Here is a 6,000-nt window from a genome sequence, read left to right on the forward strand (position 1 = left end):
GTTTCACTAGGAGCTAGTAAAAATCGTACTTGCAGAATGCAAGAATATCCGCAGCTGGCTAACCTTGTTAAACGCTACATACAAGCATTTTAAAGATCAACATTATTTCTAAATAAAGCTGATCTCAGCATAAAGAAATATGCATATGTAGAAAGATGCCATTGTTTTCTGTTTCCTCTTCAGCCACTGGCTGTGATTTTAATTGTGCTGGGGGATCTTCATTAGTATTAACACATGGGGAGATTTCACAAAGCTGCTTCATTAGGAAAAAAAAAGCTTGGCAGACTAGCTCTTTTTGCATGCAATGAGAATGTCAGCCTTACCTCGGTCATTTGTAACATAATAAGTGCAAGCACAATGATTGCAATGCAGGAACATTGGGGGAAGGGCAAAAATGCTGCCTAATACGGATATGAGAAAAGAAAGCTGCTCATTACTCAGTAAAATGTATGCTAAAAATTAGTGAAGATTATGTCTCATGAGACTCATACTAAATACATTAATGTGCTGATATGTTTTTAATTATTATTTTTGTGCTAGTTTATTTCATTCCCAGGATTCGCATCCAGCAGCAAAGGTCTGCTAGCATTTATTGATTTTTTTTGTCCGCCACATTCCCGGAATACAGATTTTAATCATTTCACTACACCACACTCAGTAATTTCATTAAAAAGTGGAACCTTCCATCCCCAGAAAGGCATTTAATTTCGATGACACACAATTTCTTTTAGCAGCAAACTGTCTCAACAGTAAAAGCTGGCCTAAGGTTCAAATGCATAATTTAGTCCCGAGTTCTCCATGCTCTGCATTCCTTTGAAGCTATAATTTGACTAAATACCTAATAACTGTAATAAGGACAATGATTTCCTTATAATATGTTATTAACCCGTATTTAATTAACTCGGAGGCCAAGCTCTGTACATGTTTGATTGGGTCAGTACCTCTCTAACCTCAAAATTTACTAATAATGGTCTTGAAAAGAGAGTGTGGGATAAGAACGAGTATGGGTACAATAAATATTTCTGTGAAATAGCTGTTTTGCTCAGAATGTTATGCATCAAAAACTCATGCATCTTCCAAGACAACAATATTGTCACTGAGGAGATAACAGGATTTTATAAGGGGAAACAAACAGTGGATTTAGATAATTCACTACCAAATTTACTGGCTGTTATGTACATATTTAATATGACTGCTTGTAACATTTAAAATAAATTCTAGTATCTATTATTATTATGACTACTCTAATTAACCATTCTAATTTTTTTTTTTTTTGCTGTTAATAAGCCAAACCATAATATCCTGTGAAAAATAAAGACACGTGTATGGTTGGACAATGTTACGTAATCTTTGTTTTCTGTAATGCTCAGCAGCACAGAATTTAATCAACCTGAATACAGAACCACAGGCCCCAACGCATACTTCTTCTCTTCACAAAGTTCAGTCAACTATCCAAATTTAAACCACTGGGATATATTTGACATCAAAGTAGGAACAATATCTTTCTCATTGCACTGAATATTAATTTGCCCTTCAGTCAATAATTTAAAATAGTATTAGGTAACTACATAGTATTTTATAGTCTACACCAAAAGATGTTTTAAAACTTACTGATTTTCCTTTGGTCACAAACAAATCAGTTTTACTACTGCAAAACTTACTAAGGTTTTAAAAATGTATTAACAATTCCTTTGTTTTAATATGCTTATTCAACAGAAGCTGTTGTTAGTGGATGCTACTGATGCATTTAAAGTGATTAACTATTACATCAGAAGGGTTCCTAGCTTTCAAATTTGGCTGTTCTCCCCCAGGCAATATTAAAGCTGTAATTCTCAATTTTGAAAAATGCAAATTCAAACTGCAGCATGTACACTACAAAAATAGGATTCTTTTTTCTTTTGCTTTCTTTGTATGATGAATTAATTACAAATATAGCTAGCCTTTCCATTCTTTTCAGGTTTCCAGTGTAAGTGCCATAAAAAAACCCACAATATACCATGTCAGAGTATTGTTTTGTAGTTCCTTTTGTCTTTTCTGCTATGCCTATTGACCCTATCATTAATATCACTATAACTAGTTGCACCCACCAATGCATTCATAAACTTAATTGCTGAATTGGGAGAAAACAGAAATAAAATCAAGTAAGGTCCACATTTACAGACATGTAACCTTACACATTTGAATAATTGTACTGATGTCACTAGGAGCATTTACATACCATACATAAACGTCTGGAAGGTCAAGCCCAAAATTCCTATGGGACTATGTAGGTGGAGTTCACTGTAATGATCTCCCCAAAGGCAAAGCCAGCTAAAGAGGTTCCTCTCTTCTCCACCCCTGTTCATAGGTTAACAGCACAGGTTTACAACCCTTCATTTGTAGCAGTTCAGCTGTTTGTGGGGCTACGCTCTAAGGTCAGTGAGTAAAGTTAAAACCCACACAAACATTTCCAGACTCTGATCTCGTAATGTGGTTTATCCTTCTTATCCACCTAAACAAACAAAAAGGCTTTGGAAGTGTTTTAAAAGGCTATGTATGCAGTATTTGCTAGAGGTTAGAAACCATACTATACTGCTGTTAACAGATGTCCTGGAGTAGTGTTTGCAAAGCATGTATCTTATTATAAAATATATTAAGACAGATTTGACACACTGTAAGGACCAGCAGAAAGTTACCATCAAAGAGAAAATAACAAAGTTTTTGCAACGTTAGTAGGACTTAGTCATTCCTCTGATGACGGGTAGGAACAGTTAGCATTTAATGTATGCTATCAATAAAAAATATAAAGGTCGATTTTCATGAAAAAGTGAATATATCATTCAATTTTGATGTGCAATCTATGTTTTAAAACATTACATTCAAAAGTTGTAACAGTGTAAACCAGTTAAAAGCATAGCCTTTTTGCTGAATTTACTCTGTGTTTAGGAGGTTTATTCTCATGACAGGTACTTGTCAGCACTGCTGAGATTACCACTCTCTGATGGCTATTTATACAAGTTAACATGTGTAAGTACTCCTGGCTTTATGCTCCTACACCCCTGGTTTTATTATGTCATCCTAGAGTGGTCAAATGAGGATCTACTTCTTACTATAATGAAAGAGTTTAGAAGTACAAAAGGCCAAGGAGTCTCTAAAAGCACAAATAAATTTATAAACAATATGAAACAAATGTAATAGCTTTGCAGCTGGATTGATGTATTCCCCATTAAGTTGCTTCCATTGAGAAATGATGTTTAATTGCTCAAAATCAGCATGTAGGTAGCTTTTCTTCTAAAGCTTTGCAAAGGTGCTGCTGAGGCAAATGAATCCCCAGAAGAAAAGCCGTAACTGCAGAAAATACAGATTTGAAGTCAGATGATCTGATCAAGGGCCAAAACAAGAACTTCCAGAGGATGGGAGAGACTAGACTGCAACTTCACATGTACTATCAAAGCTTAAAAATCTTCCCTAAGAATCTCCTGCATCAGCCTATGTTGCAGGCAACTTATCAAATACACTTACTAGAAAGGGCACTCCTCTTAAGACACATCTCACTGTGAAAGAGACAAAATTAGCTACAAGTTATTTTATTTCCCTTCAGTCCTCAATTGTTAAAGGGTACTTCTGCTCTTGTTAAAAGGTAAAGAAATCTATGATTTTTTCTGCCAACCCCATTTTAGCACTCGTACTCGAACCTTGCCTTCTATAGCTCCTCCAGCATCTCTTTCATGTCTTCTCGCATCTGAAAGCCCCAAGTGTGAACAAAAATAGTATTTTTATTAACCAATTTAATCACTAACAATGACAAATGTCAGTTCATTCTAAACAATTAAACTATTAACCCTTTAAAAGTAGATAGATAAAAAAACATTCTTCACTATGTCCCCTCTATACTGGTATTCTTAGTCCATTTTACAATGAAAATATATGTCTCTGTCTTATACTCAGAACCAACATTTGATTCTAAGTACTAGAGCACTTTCAAGTGCAAGTTCTTTTGGCCAGATATCCAGGACGTAATTCTGACCTGTGGAATGAATGAAAAATAAGCTTATTTTAAATTTTTCAGCCAGGTAATAAAATACTTCTACGTTAGAAGAGACTTAGGATACTTGTTCCTATCTGACAGGAGAAACACCAGCCTCACCAATAGCAATGTTAGCAGGTAAGGTACTGAAAACTTTTTATTACCATGAGAGCACATGTTGTTCTATCAAAATCTTTGCAAAATAAAGTGACCAAAAGAGGTACATAAAAACAAAAAATCAGTGGGTTTTTTGTATCATTTTTTTTCTAAGTCTTTTATAAGAAATAAGACAGGGAAATACTAACTTGCAAATCCAGTTCATTCATCCAGTGCAGTTCCCTGTATAACTCTACAAAATACCTTATGAAATAGCTTGGTTAATTTTGTTTATGTCTATGAAGCTCTCTTTTTTCTGGACCAAAATTAAAGCTGCGTTTTCTGTGATTAAAGGATGTAGTGTGGTTTTTCTTCCTCCTTTTACTTCTTTAACCACAAGGATTCAAAAAAGTCCACCTCAAAATTTAGTGTGGATCTATAGTAATTACACCCACAAGTGAGAAGAAGCTCTTTTGGGGCGGAGTACAACAGCTGTTACACAGCAGACAAAACTACACAATGGTTTAGGACAGGAAGTGATGGCATCTCTTATTAAACTATAGCTAAGCAGGAAATAACCTTATGTAATTAGCCAGCTTGGAATCTGGCCAGGTCACAAGGATTAAGAACTCTTGCAAAACGATCAGCAAGATCTTCATTAATTGCCCGTGAACTTAATTTGAAAGCCCAGCATATAACTACTGCATATATGGTACAGTAAGCACTGAAAGAAGCTATGACAAATTATTTTGTTAGTATATACAAATTCAAGTTGCACTTGGGCTATTAAAGATAAGTTACCTTTAGGGTACTTTAAATAGTTTTGTCCATAAAATACTATGCAGTTGGCTACCTTTAAAGCTACATTGAATTTACACATATCATTGAGCTGATTTTTAGTATATTAAAACAGAATAATGCACAATTTCTTTACAACACTCACCAGTACTGTGACACAGCAGAGATGCTGGTGAGTTGGTTGGTTGGTTGGTTGGTTTGTTGGTTGGGTTTTAGTGTTTTGTTTTGCTTTTTTTAAAGAGATGCATGCTGGTCAAATTTTATTTGATTAAAATCTCTGGTGCCTGCAAAATCTTTAGTTTTGAGGTGCAAACTGCCTTTGCTTATGCAGGTCAGATTCTTGGGTTCCTAGCTCTTCTCTTAGTCTATCCTTATTGTGTTTACAAATAATGTTGCTAAAGACATTATAAACTCTGTTTTATCTTTTAAGAACTTGGTGATGCGTCCATAAAATAGAAAATACATAAAACGGAATAAGGATAACTGCAAGAAAGCTAACCTGGAGGGTAAATTGGATGAATTTACAAAATCATGTTCTCAAAGAAAAAAAAATAACATTAATCCAGCATACACATGTATGTTTGATCATATTAACTCCTGGTACCTTTCAGTTACAAAAGCCTCTATTAACTACTTCTTCCCAGAAATTGATTTAACTTAATCTGATACTGTATCATTGCAGATAACTTCACTGATTTGATTAAACATGGTGAATACAATAACTGGTGAAGTAATTTAAGACAAAGTACGCAATACGTCAAAGTGCTCTGACTCATCTCTTCAGCTGTTGGGATAATGGCTTTTCCAACAATATCATCAAGTGAAAGAAATACAGATTACATGGGTCTAATGTTCAAATAATGTCCTTAGCATAACAGCATCAACCAGTCGGTATATTTCATTTTCCTCCTATATCATATCCCCTATATCCCCTGTTCTAGATGAGAGCTAGATTCAAAGGTAAATTATATAATGATCCTTCAAAGTTACATGTTCTTTCTTCATTGCCTCACAAACAGTAACCCTTAAATTTGAAAACTGCTAATGTTTATGCCCTTTTTATAGGTAAGGATTGAGGTAGACAGAACTAAGAGCTGAAA

Source organism: Strix uralensis, chromosome 6, assembly GCF_047716275.1.
Source record: "Strix uralensis isolate ZFMK-TIS-50842 chromosome 6, bStrUra1, whole genome shotgun sequence".
NCBI lineage: Eukaryota > Metazoa > Chordata > Aves > Strigiformes > Strigidae > Strix > Strix uralensis.